At 36.8% G+C, this 14039-nt stretch overlaps 1 protein-coding gene across 22 annotated transcripts in view; it reads left to right on the top strand.

Moving 5' to 3' along the window:
- The window catches only part of CLOCK (clock circadian regulator), a 66552-nt gene that overhangs the window by 15529 nt on the left and 36984 nt on the right, over nucleotides 1-14039 (top strand). For 15 of the 22 annotated variants that reach the window (XM_074866225.1, XM_074866229.1, XM_074866237.1 and 12 more), the window contains 2 exons: nucleotides 554-641; nucleotides 5918-5976. The exons of 1 other annotated variant lie outside the window; for it this stretch is intronic. The gene's annotated coding sequence lies outside the window, so the exon portion shown is untranslated. Of the gene's footprint in view, nucleotides 1-524; nucleotides 642-1579; nucleotides 1684-4866; nucleotides 4958-5917; nucleotides 5977-14039 lie in introns of all 22 variants that reach the window. 6 more of the 22 variants (XM_074866235.1, XM_074866232.1, XM_074866214.1 and 3 more) reach the window with 5 other exon arrangements.

The raw sequence follows: 14039 nt of genomic DNA, 5'->3' as shown, positions 1-14039 counted from the left end.
ATTTATAGTGTGGAGGTAACATTTCTACCTCTCCCTTTTGCTTATTGTAGGACTTGCACTGAACTTCCTCTTCAAATATTTTGGGTTTTTTTGTGTTGAAGGTGACACAAGAGCATCTTCTGTTCATGAGTTACAGGAAGACGAAATCTGTGTTCAGTGTAGGAGTAAATGGAATAATTTATTGCTTCTTAGATTTTTATGGATTAAAAATGTAGTATTGAATTAATCTTAAAATTCTGTAATTGCTTAATAGGGTTTAAAAAATGATGGAATAAGTTGTATTTAATGTTGATGAAAATTGCTGTGAACTGATTTTTGTTATTAAAATCAGAATTACTTACAAACTCTGGGTTTTGCTTTGAAGCCCAGGTCCACACAGAAGGAAGCTTCTGAAATGAAAAGGATTGTCATTATACTTAAAATTTTCAATTTATGTACATTTGAAAGTTTGTATAATGTTGTTTTGTGGTTTGTTTTTTGTTTTTCTTAAAAGGCAATTTTTCTTTAGGAATTGCTTTAAAGAGATCTGGTTTTCTTTTCATCTAAATTTTAGCAAATGCAGAGTGAAGCCCATTCTTTCATTAGCAAAAATCCTCTGGAAAATTACTTGGATGTTGTATATTGAATGTCAGTGAAACTAGGTGAGTCTCTGAATATTTTGATTGTTCTAAGCAACTAACGAGTTAATTGTGTGTGACAAAATCCTGTTTATAAATTACAATGCTAAGAGAAACTCTGGCATTTAACCTAAAATCTAGATTAAATTATTATATAAACAAATGACATCGCTCAGAAAGGAAAAAAAAAAAAGGCAAAGATTAAGCAATATATTCCTGGCTTTACTCCTAAGGTAAAAAGTTGTGTATACGCAAAATATATTTTTATCTAGTGTTTCTGTAATTAAGTGTTTCCATAATATAAGTTGCTTTTTTAGTTTCCCATAACATTTTTGTGTTCTGTGTTCCTGTGGCTGTTTTCTGAGATGATGTTTAGAACCAGGCTAATTTCAGTCTTACAGTAGACTAATATTCCTGTGTCATTAATCTGATTTTTCTCAGTTCACATAGCTGCTTAGCACTGGATTTAGATATCAATTTGAATGATTGAAGCAAACACATGTTCATCTTTAGCCCTTTTAAATTTTGTTTGAGTTAGGGGCAAGTTAAATCACAGTGGTAGTGCCTACATGCCTGTCTCAGTTTGCACCATCTGAATTTCCAAGTAAAAACCAACGCTGACAGCTCTGTCTGAAAATTCAGAGATGCCAGAATCCTCAGTTTTCTCTTGCTGTATTTAATAGCACAGGTAATGGGAGGAAATAAATAAATGAGAGAAAAATCTGAAAGAAATAAGGGGCAAACAAGAAAAGTAAAATATTAAAAGGGAAAGAAAGCACATAAAAGATGAAGTGAAGAAATGAAGAAAAGAGAAATGTAGCCAAAGTGATGGACATACCCAGTTTTATGTCTTCTGCTGAATTCTGGAATAGAGAAAATAAATTATTTTTGTGGTCGCCAGTAGATTGCCATGTACCATGATCTATCCCTTTTTTTTTAATTTTTTTTTTTATTGTGGTGAGGAGTTATGAAGAAAAGCTTACAGAATTCTTCTAGAGTCTTTCAGTGCCTTCAAGTATTCTGTTTTGAGAGATGACACCTGCTTTGGTTAGTCTGGTTTGCAAAGGTAGGATATAATTCCGGTGTATGCATTACCATTTTGATTTGGATCATTAGTACTGTTTTACAGAAAATCTGTCCATTATCTCCCCTTACCACATACTTGCTCAGGGTGTTTGAATTGCATTCCTTTCCCAGAAAACTAGTTTCTAAGTTCTGCTGCAGGTGCAAAGTGCTCTTCTGTCTCTACTGGGGACATACAGGTCTGAATTAATTATTAAATCCCTGTAAGACTTTGAATGGCCTGTGTGATGGTTGTGTTTGCTTCTGGAGACCAGATGAAATCTAATCCAAAATAAACTCTCTTGAACAGCTAGCATAGCACCAGCTGCTTTGATCTACTGATCCATTTCTACTGTTCCAGATTACTTGCTAATGGAGACATAGCCAAAATTGTTCATTTTGGTTATAGATCAGTAGATGAAGACACTGAACATCTGTGATAGATATCTATTCTACAAATCCAGTTATAAGTTTCAATGATAATATTCACAACTTTCTAAGTGGCACAAATGTTCTTTGCAACTTTTGTTTATACAAACTGTCAAGGAAACATAAATACTACAAGTGACAGTGAATCAACTGACTACATCATAACTGCCTTTTGAAATTTTGATTGTTTAGTCTGTTTTTCTTCCCTGCTTATATTCTTAAATTGTTAAAAATTAGTCTTCTGATTTATTTCATTTCCTAATTTTTATATAGAATTCTAAAATTTGTATATACTTCCCACCCCAAGTGTTTTGCTTGAACTGCTCATCTGCATTGAAAAAAACCCAGGTCCAGTGTTTTATTGCAGTCATTAAGTAGGAGCAAGACAAAAAATTAAAAAGAGATTGTCTTCACAGGTGTTTGCAGTTATTACCATCTTTCTGTGCATTGAACTGTCATGAATCAAGCCAGATTTTTTTTTTCCCTCTGGACTGAATTCCTCAATTTGAGGTTGTAGATGGCAGTTGTTAAGGTTTTGAAAATTTAAGTAATATTTAGTTGCCAATATTAAATAATTTTTTCTTAAAGTAACAGTTGTAAGAGTTCTCATTTGCCCTGTGTAATTTTAAATTCAGAGATTCCCATGAATTTTGCACACTTATTGCTAGTTTAATATCCTGCATGTCTAAGCCAATGGTTAGGGCTAAACTCAGTTATATTTCTTGTTAATTAGATCTTTGCAGAGTCTAGCTTTTGGCATTTTTTTCCACAAAATTTCCAAGATTCAAGTAAGAGTTCTATTGATAGGGGTATTTAAATCAACAGTCCTTTAATATAATCATTAAAAAACCCCACAAATCTGAGGTTGTAGCAGCATAAGTATCAGCAGTGTTTTGGAGAACTTTAATTTTTTTTTATTAAAGCCAGTGATTTTTTTTCAAACTAAGCTATTTGTAGTGTTATTTAAATTGTTTTTATTCAGTCTATTCCCTCATGTTGTAACTAGCATAAGCATATAGAAGTTAACATATTTTATTCAGGACTTAAACATCCCTCTGTTCAACTTGTATAATCCTTTCTAAAAGAGCAGTTATTACTGCCACGTGTGTATGTAGCACTTCAGCCCAGAGAAGTGGTTGAGTCACCATCCCTGGACGTATTTAAAAGATGTGTAGATGTGATGCCTAGGGACATGGTATAGTGGTGGACTTAATGATCTTAAAGGTCTTTTCCAACCTAAATTATTCTATTCTAAAAAAACCCATGTATTAAGTAAAAATAAAAATTTAGTACTTACCTGCTTCATATAGCAGCTGTGGGAGGGGACCTCACTGGGGCAGGTACAAGTCTCAATTTAAAATGAAGAAAAATGTTGAGGGTCAAAACATGAGAATTGTAAGCCAGCAAGTTATGAAGAGTCCTCGTTATTTTAAGTAATCTTGCCTTACGAATATTGCACTGTTGTGTTGAATTTACATAATTTGTTAGTGTTAGGCATAACTAAACTGTTTCAAGCCTTAATCTATGCTTAAATACAATACAGCTGTTTTCATCAACCTGTTAATGCTTAAATACAATACAGCTGTTTTCATCAGCCTGTTAGCATGTGGCCTAAACATATAATTTATATTAGTCTCAGGATTTCCTGTGAATAGCTTTTGGAATCCCATTCCTTGATACCAGTATTGGTCTACTAGCAAGATCCTAGGTCATTGAAACCATATACACAATGTTATGAGCAGAAGAGAATTGCTATTGAAAATAAAACCTGATTGTAGTTTTACTTTTTGGTAACTGATATATTAATTGAAAATTGGAATAGCTATAATGCCTTTCTAAATACTTTCTTAATGTTACTTTTCAGGACTTAAGTGCTGGATGATCTAAGTCAGGTTCTGTTAATAAAGTGGGAAAAGAGCCTATAAGGGGTGAATTACCACGTTTGCTTTGATTTAAAATATTAGTTGTAAAACACATGTAGTGCAACTTGATTTTTAACTAGGTCCTACTAGCTAGTTGAAGTGACAGTCTTCTAAGCAGTGCTAATTTTATCATCTTCAGTAACAACCTGGAAGGGAAGGTTCTAAATGTTTGCAAATAAAATATGGTGATACTAATTTGAGAGGTGTTGAGAACTTGAGAGTGCAGAGAAGGCTTTGAGGGGCAAGAATTGAGCATACCAAGATGTGTTTTGGTAGATAGAAATAGCGTGGTCTGATGATTCTGTGAAAGAAAAGCTTGAGAAGTGGTAAAAGAGAAAAAGAAAAAAGCTGAGGAAAAGACTCTAAAGTTATGCAAATGTAGTTAAGTATGGTCCCAAGTAGTTGATTTTGTGTTGAATATTGTAGATGGTAAAAAGGACTAATAGTTCTCACACAAATAACTTGCAGGACTTATTTGAAACTTTTTAAAGTTTATATGGAATTACTGGGACAGAATCTGAAATTCCAAAAAGGAGCTAAATTTGTAACCTTTTATTTCCCCATAATCCTGAAAATTCTTGTCTCAAATATGATAGCAGCAAAGCTTAAAAAAGCTTAGCTTAGAAATTCCTCAGTTATATTAATGTTTTATGTCTTTCAGTCAATAAGATCTTAAAATATTTTTGAAAGAGCTGGAAGAATGGGAAATAATTGGCATAATTGCTGCGATGACTATTGAATCAGTCTGCATGGTCCCAAAAGCCTTCATTAAAAAAATTCCCAATCCTTGAAGAGTAATATTGTCATCATAATTAACTTAATTTACGATTAAATAGACTGGGCCCAACATTTTGAAGATCATACTCATCTGTGGGAACAAGGAGTTTGTTGGTCATCTTTTGCTGCTTCTCTGGTGACCCTCAAAAGGTGAATTCGGTAGATTTTCTGGACTTCCTTAGTCAGCACAAGCTCTGAAAGTTTCTGCTTATGTCAGTAGCAAGCCACAAAGCAGGAATGCATGCTGCTGCTGCTCAGAATGATGAAAGGATTTGAGCAAATTTGATATCTATGTAAATTGATAATGTTTTAGAAATCCAGAATGCTAAAAAACAGTTGGTTAAATGTTACGGTACTACTTCAAGCTATAATTTTCCTTTGAATAATGTTTACTGAACATTCAGAAGTTCAATTGTGTTCAGTGCTGATATTTGAATACTTAAGTAAAGATGTTCTTCCTTTTTTATTTCCATATATATAAGAATATACATGCAGAATGATTACAGTAAAGTTACGTTAAATTTAGAGTAGACTTTATATGTTTTTTTCCTATTGCTGCATTGCTAGTTCTGCTTAGTTCATGCAGTACTATCCCTTTTGTTAAAATAATGAACCATCTTTCCTGCCTGAGCAAGTCCAGTTATTGACTAGATGTTGGTTGATGTTCCATTTCCTTTTGATTCTTGCTTATAGCAGGGTGGTGAAAGGATACCAAACATCTGCCCCCAAAGTGGTTACAAACTGATTTGCAAAGGGTTTTGAAGAAAAGTAAAGTTTTTCTGCCCTGGTTTTGTCCGTTCGTTAGTCAAGACAAAAATTAAGACATTTCCTCGCTGTAACAATTGCAAAGCTTTTTTATTTTTTGTGTTTTCCCTTTCCTGTTGAGGCACTTCTTGCCTTTGTAATATGAAGTACTTGTCCTGTATCTCAGGTTATGCAATCACTGTAATTCCAGTTGAGTGTAGATTGTTATATTGAAAATTCTGACAAAAGAGTACTCTAGTGTTTTGTTTAATGAAGTTAAGGAGTAGTGCAATGCAGGGGTTTGGAATTCTGTAACTATAGTACTGAGTTTTTATTTAATGTATAAACTTTCTCTTTCTATAACAGGTAGTTGTATTGGGGCAAAAACTGAAGGATCCACTGGCAGACACCAGAATTTTAGAAAAGTAAGTCTTTACTTTTGTTAGTCTTGTTAGTCTTCTGAATGTAATAGTAAGTGTGCTAATACAGAAATGTATTTCAGCACACCTTTCTGAATATGCTGAAGTTAGCATCCCCTGGTGTTTGCCTTACTTTGTTTTTTCTCTTTTTCTGCTACATCATTCTGTGTTCTTTTACCACTTTCTGGTCTCCAGGATAAGGTGCAGGACTTCTAGGGGAAAGGGATGGGGGGAGGCAGGGAGGAGGAGCTGCCTGTTTGGTAATTTTTGACTTGGACTGTGCTTCAGTTTTGGAGCCTAAAATGTTCCTACTCTCTCATTTTATGGAAGTATGAATGTGAAGTTTCACTTACTTCTTTTTGAAGAAGCTTTTCAGTGAAGTGCACTGCCTACTCCTTTCTTCAGGCAGTCAAGCAGTGCACTCTTCACAAAAGCTTTACAGAATAATTTAGCTGTGCATGAATCACCCGCGCTGGGAAGTCTAAGCATCAGAAGCACTTCCACAGCTGCACAAATCGAGGATTGTGCAATCAAATTGGAAAAAAAATGATGCCCATCACTGAATATTTTTAAAGTGTTTTATTTACATGTTTGCATTTCTTCATGAGATGGATAATTAAGTTTCAGATTAAATATTAGCTTTCTGAAACATCTGTCACTTGTTCTTGGGTGTTGCTGTTAGCAACTATCCTAATTTTTTTAATATATGTCCATTTGGTACACTTGTACTATTCTAAGAGTTACAAATAGCTGCTGTTGGTATAAATCATTCTTTCACTAAATTTTCTTAGTTTCATATTATTCATTTAGGTGAATACCCTTGTATAAGTATCTGTACTGAGGATCATCTTAAAACAGACACAGTTCATGCTAATTAACATGTTACTTGATAGATAGGTTGATAACTACTTAGCAACGCGTCAGGTATGTATACTCCTGTACTTTACATTTTGTTTGAGCTTCCCATTGACTCTAAGGCTGAGTTCTGGATTTGTTTTCATATCCAGAAGCTGATCCATGAGTCTGGATCAGTGTATATAAAGAAACATCATTCTGTCCAGAAATTTCATTTGTCATGGGTTGCCACATGAGATGCAGCAATGCATGGCAGAGTACAGATGTTTCATTTAAATATGAAGCAGACTTCTCAAGTAGTAGGTACAATGCTCGTTTCTTTGAGCACAAATTTGAATCTCATTTTTCCTAATTTTGTTCTCTGGTTGTAATTTAACACATGGTGTAGGTCAGCATGAAATGGCATTGTTGCCAAAAGATGTCTAACCTGGTGATTCACAGCTTCCCCTTCCCCTGTGCCAACATAGCTTTTGAGCAGCCATATGGTGAAACAAATGTAGTTGATTTAGCTGAATGAAACAATATTTGGGTTAGTTTTAGGCTGGACCAGTTTTAGGCTGTGTTGACTGTGTGATCACAGATACTAATGCTAGCAGAAGAGAGGGAATTTAATATGGATGTGGAAAAGAGTGGTCAGAGTAACAATCAGAGGCTAAATTCTAAATTTACTTTTAATTCTAAATTTAAACATGAGTTTATATCAACACCAAGCAGAAATTTTGTATGGAATGAAAGAAGAATTTACTTGGTGTTATCTTCCTTTGAAAGTGTAATAATTATGTCTGTTGGATTTGATAATGAATTTTCTCCAAGACAGCTTTCAAAAATCAGTTTACTTTCTATATCTAGACATTCTTCTCTCCTATTGTTGGGGTAGAAGAAAACCAGTGTTTTACTCTTTGATCTGTCTCATTTCTTGGTGAATTTTCATGTATATTTTTGAGTGTAGGAATAAAGTATTTAATAAATTTTTTTCTCTTTGGCTAGATTTATTAGTATTCTTGCTATTGTTTATGCCCTGAGGAAAATGTGACAAACTATTTTAGACAAATGGTTCTTTAAACTAACATCTGTATCTGATACAAAACATTTAAAATTGCTAATGTTCCATTTCATAAATATGCATATTTATAATTGGATTAGTCACTTCACAGTGTTGTTAACTCCAGGATAGATATCCTGGGTACTCTATTTTAAAGTTCTTTTGAATCAAGTGAAGAACTTTTTTTTGTCTGGTAACTTTATTCTGTAGAAAATCATTATTTCATATGTAGCAGAAAATTATCCCAGAAAAACAGTAATATTCGGTGGGAATTTAAACTTTTGATCATATGCGTGTGGTATTTTTTCCCCTTTTGAACTTCTGAAAAAACGCTGTCAATTGCCTACCTTCTCCATTCCATTTAAGAGGTTGGAAGAAGGAAGCTGGAATTTTATTTGTTCATTGTAAAATACACCAAGTTTAGATGCCTCCTGTGAGAGAGAATAGCAGGCTCTCCAGATTTTATACCATCTACCGAACTTTTTCCACAGCATGGTGAACATTAATTTAGGATCTGTTCTTGAGCTGTCTAGTTGCAGGCAGTTTTTGCCCAGAATCCCCTTAAAGGAAATGGAGATTTACAGACCTGAAGATTTTCAGGTTTGAATTGTAACACTTAACAGGTTAGCTTCTCTTATTTAAAACCATGTTGTGAAGTACTCTTTTTCTTGTTAAACACCATTTAAGGAGGCAGTTGGTGTATTTTTTGGCCAGGCTTGATTATGAGCTAAATTGTATTTTAGATGTGCAAATGCAATGCATACTCTTAAGTCTAACCCATGGTTCCCTGTTACAGATCCAGCAGTGGCAGATGTAGTTAAGAGGTTCCTGCTCCTCTTTTTAGAGGGGTACTGTTCCTCAGCTGTGCCAATGTTCGAAGGTACATGAAGCCACACTTTTTAATAAGAACAAGATAATAAAGATTGTATTTAAAACTGTGTGATATGTGGGTTTTTTTAGACACATCATTTCACAAATCTGCTTCATTGTGTGGCCAGAGCTGAAGGGGTGCACACCTCCAGTGAGAGCCAAGGAAGGGTGGCAAGAAGCAGGGTGGAGCCTTATAAAAACGGGTGCAAGCGGAATCCTAACATGTAGCCACAATCTTTCTCTTGTACAGACTAGACTTGTTGCTCAGGATTTACAAGCATTATTTCTGCCACACTTACTGCTTTGTTATTGAAGGAAGGGGATCTTCAGTAAGGAACTGTGAATACAAAGGACTGAGAAAATATTTTAAATGAGAATACAGAAGAAGAACAATTGTTTCTGATGGCCAGGTCATTAAACACTGCCTTTCAAATTTATCTTACAAACTTAGTTAGGTTTGTACTACTTTTTTTTTATTATCCTTTATGATTTTCTGGAACAGGAAGCGTGTTCACTGAGAAACTCTCAAAATCAGTATTATCACCACTTTCTTTTAATATCTTTATTAATAATTTGAAGGGGGCACATAAACAACACCTCAGGTATCTCCCAATGTAGTTAATTTGGATCCTAGAAAGCAGAGATAATACAGGCAGCCTAGAAAGGGATGGAGGGGAGAAAAGCCTGTGTGGTGGTTTGACCTTGGCTAAATGCCAGGTACCCACCAAGTTGCTCTATCACTTCCCCCCCCTTCCCCTTTTTTTCTCAACAGGGCAAAGAGGAGAAAGAAAATAGGGAAAAAAACCAACCCTTGTGGGTAAAACAACAGCAGTTTTAATATAAGCAAAGTGAAGCAAAGGTCTGTGCGTGGAAGCAAAACAAGGAAAACAGATTTATTCTCTACTTCCCATGAACAGGCGATGTCGGGCCTTCTCAGGAAGCAGGGCTCCAATACGTGTAGTGGTTGCCTCGGAGGACCAAGGGTGACCCCACCCCCTTCGTCCTTTCTCCCAGCTTTATACTGAGCAGACGTCATATGGTATGGAATATCCCTTTGGTCAGTTCAGGTCAGCTGTCCTGGTTGTGTCCCCTCCCAAGATCTTGCCCACCCCGTCCCACTGTGGGGGGGGGGAAAAATGTTGGAAAGAGCCTTGGTGCTGTGTAAGCACTACTCAGCAGTAGCCACAACACCAGTGTGCTATCAACATCCTTCCAGCTCCGAACATAAAACACAGCACCATGAGGGCTGCTACAGGGAAAAACCAATTCTGGCTCAGCCAGACCGGGTACAGCCTGCTAAGTGCTTCAGCAACCCAGAGCCAAGGAGCAGTTATTAGAAGCCTGGCAACCTGCTGAGCGCTTTCCTGGTCACTCTCAGGGAGCTGGAGGGGCAGGCTGCTCCCATGGCAGGGCAGCCAGGCTCAGGCAGGAGCCCAGACCCCAGCAAGTTCCTGGTGAGCAGACAGGTCTGAGGATGAGTTTAGAAGTCAAATCAGAGTCAGAAACCAGATCAATGGGGTATGTAGCCCAGGCAAAGAGTCTGAGGATTCTTACAGCTCTTTTGCACATATTTTTGCTGCAGTCTGAACCAGGATCAGAGAGCTGCACTGTAATGAGGTGGGAGCTTTGGGCCCATCTCTATGGTGAGGAAGGAGAAGGACATGCCGGCTCCAGAGATGAGTGGAAGAGTGGCAGCAGAACAGCTGGTCAAGCAGAGATCAGCTCAACTGATCTGGAACAGAGAAGTGGTGGGCAGGAGTGTTTTCTTTAACCATGAGCCAGAGAGATGGAAATTGCAAACTGCATTCAGTCCCAAGACAGAGCAAATGTTCTCTCCTCGTGGCAGGACAGTCTAATACGTAAAGAACACAGGAGAGAATTGATTTTTCCTCTAATCCTCATCATCTGTGTTTCTATGAGGATATTATTTACCGTGACTTTTAGTCAGACTTGTCAGAGCAGCTTGCTTAGGTCCATTACCTTTGCAGGGAGTAGACAAGGACACATATGTGTGACAAACCATTTCTAAGAACTTCACCTCTTTTTACCTCAGTGGTTGCTATGTTGTCTCCCACTCAGTGATCTGTAGGCTCTTTCAAATGCTGCTGTTTCTTTGAACTATGTACAAATAGGTCTGTGGGCAAATAGTATGCACTCTTTTGAGTGCCGTTATAACTCAGCTAAATATGTGCTATCTCAGACCACTACCACAACAGGCCTCCTGCCAGGCAGTTTGTCTCTCCTATAGACTGTTTGGACTTACTCTCTTTCCCAAAAGTCCCTCAGGAACAGACTTGAGAGTGGATGAGGTATTCTGACAATGGCAACCCACACCACTGGTTATCTGTCTAGTGTGCACAGATGTGTCCTTGTCTACTCCCTGCAAAAGTAATGGACCTAAGCAAGCTGCTCTGCCAGAGCAGGCTACTCGTGTCCACTCACAAATTTTCCTGTTAAAAGGCCATCTGGGATCAAGTTGTGTGGATGTCTGTGCTAGAAGCAGCCCTCTCCTACTCTGTTTTCCTGTGAAACAGGTGAAGATGTATACCTGCTGTTATAGTATGTTTATGTACAGAAAATGACACTTCTGGGATGTGTCAGCATTTCTGCACAAGTACAGACCAAGATTACAGTTGATTTATTGATACGGTAGAGAAAATATATGACTGTTCCCAGCTGCTAGAATAACCTTTTCAGCTGCGAGGTTTGGACAGAATTTCTTGAAATTCCTTTCAGCCCTATTTTCTGATGGTTTTGTGTTTTGCCTTTTTTTTATTACTTTAAGGTAGAAAATGAGACATATATCAGTTTTAAAAACACGGCATTTTAACAGATAGCCTTTGATTAGCAAGAAGGGATCAAACAGTCATTACCCTAATTTGCTATCTTGTTGGTGTGTGTATACCATTGCAAGCAAGGGAGCAAGTATCTCAAAACCTGCTAGCTTGTTCTATAACTATATCTGATTAGAGAGCAGGTTTTGGTTTACCTTTCTAAAGATCTCTTGCTCTCTACAAAAGTCTGTGGTTACTAGAGAGGAACTAAACCAAAGCCAGTTCTTCCCTTTCTCCTCCCCTCTACCCCACCTCCAAAAAAGAAAAAGCTGAAGAGAAAAATGGTTGGGCTGAAGGTAAACCTATGAAGCAAAGAGCAAAATGGAAAATATGAGTGATCATGATGTGCTGGTCTGGGCATGAGATTACAGATGGATCTCTGCTTGACCATTATGGTGTAATGTCCTAGTAGAGTAAAATCCCAGAAGTTCATAATCCAGGTTATCAGAAGCAAATGTTTCTTTGCTCCTGGAAACGAGTATCAAGAAGGTTTATAATTATCCTCAGAATCTGTATAATGAATAGGGCTTTTGGTGAGGTGCTTACATTGGGAGTCAGGTTCTGGCTCAGCTATTTGCTCACAGTGTGATTTTTCTGCTCCTTGGCTTGCTTACCCTGGTACGTAACTAGTGTTAGAGCTCTGCTGGGGCCATCAAGTGCTGTGGAGGTGCAGACTGGTGTGCTGTGATTTTGATTCTTTAAACAAGATCTTCTCTAAAGCTAATCCTCAGTGATTATAACTAGTTTGTTCTCTTGGCAAAATAGGATTATAGCACAGAGATCAGGTTGTATTAAAGAAGTTAATCTGTTTCTGTTCGAAGAAACTGTAGTGTTGGAAAACTATTTTTTTCCTGTATTTTTCCTGTGATCTTTCCTGGGTGAAATTATTTGTCTTAATAATACATGTTGCCGTCTGAGGACTGTAATCTGTAAAGTCATGAAAATATTACTTATGAAGTCAAGACATTTATATAAAAATATTTTTTACAATATAAGGGCAATACCGATTCTTCCTAAAAATACTTAGCAATGTTACCGTTAAGGTGAAGTGCTGGAGACGTAGGGGTTTCAGTCACTGACTGTATGAAATGAAGTACAAGCAACACATTGACTATTGTCCCATCCATTTTTCAGTCCAGTCCTGACAGAACATCTATCATGAGCAAGACTGCAGTGTAATTTCACAGTTTATTCAATCTTTGAATTTGTTTCTAATATTTAATATAGCCAACATGCATACAAGTATTGACAATAAAATTGAACTAAAGTTACTGAAATTCTTTCAATCTAAGACATGGAATGTTTTATCAGACGGTGTGAACTTTTCACTATTACCTTAGGTTGGATTGTGGCTTTTTACCCTATGACTTACTCAGAACCTTGTTTCTTTGGCCAAGCAATAACTTGGCACCCAGTAACATATTTCCTCTCCATGAGTGGTAAGTCAGTGTAGTGTAGAAGTTGCAGTATTGCTAGTTTTTGTGATTTTGCTACAGATTGAGCAATGTGGTGTATTAATAGTGTGTTTATCCATGGCAGCAGCTAAGGTTTTTGATTGAGGCCCTCAGCTTTCTTAAACAGTAAGTTTCTAGCCTTTTTGGTTGCAGAAAAGTTTGAAAACATGGACTGAATGTGTACAAAATACATAGTATCTAGAGACAAATACACATAATTCATTGTATTTAAAAAAACCTCATGAATTATGGAGACAGACCCATGACCTTTGAACACTTGTGGCTGACAGTGCTGGTGTGTAGGTGTCTTAACCTTTCTACTAGCTTTCACACGCATGCCATTTCTACTGAGTTAGAGATCTATGTAGTTTTGGTTACAAAAGCACTGTGATTAGCTTTCGTTTTGGTCTCGTTTAAGCTTGCTTATGTTCATTTATGACATAAACATATTTCTTTCCTCCTCATCTTAAAATTCCTTTTTGAAATAACCTTAAAAGCTTTTTTTTTTATTCTGTTTTAGACATTATCAAATATGGTTTTGTGCTTAAGTCCTGTGGTATTTAAGTGTTTGATTGTGATTTTTTAAAAAAAATACACCTCTACATACTGCAGAGATGTGGTCTGAAATTTTCCTCATTAGAACTCTTAATGGGAACTGGGTGAGAGTTGGCAGAGTTGTTTGACTCCAAGCAGTTTAAAAACACAGGTTTCATGTTGCAGTCTCTGTAACCTAGACTTCCATGGGACTCTTTGTCACTATTAATGTTTGCACTTGTCAAACGGAACAAATCAGAATAGGAGAGGAGGCTGTAAGCACCTAAAAAAGTAGGTCAATGGGCCAGCAGGTTATTTGGCCAGACAAGAACGAGTGGCTTCATTGAATCATGCTGTAATTGTTTTTCTCCTGTTGGCAGATTGTTCTGCTGTGCTTTAACTTCCTATGTTAATACTTGCATCTGTACTTTAACCACTTAAGAGCCTCTGCTAGGTTCAGGGGAGGAGAAAACTTTTCTA

Source organism: Strix uralensis, chromosome 4 (genome assembly GCF_047716275.1).
Source record: "Strix uralensis isolate ZFMK-TIS-50842 chromosome 4, bStrUra1, whole genome shotgun sequence".
NCBI lineage: Eukaryota > Metazoa > Chordata > Aves > Strigiformes > Strigidae > Strix > Strix uralensis.
Note: the sequence above shows the minus strand (reverse complement) of the source record. Positions and strands in the feature narration are given on the sequence as shown.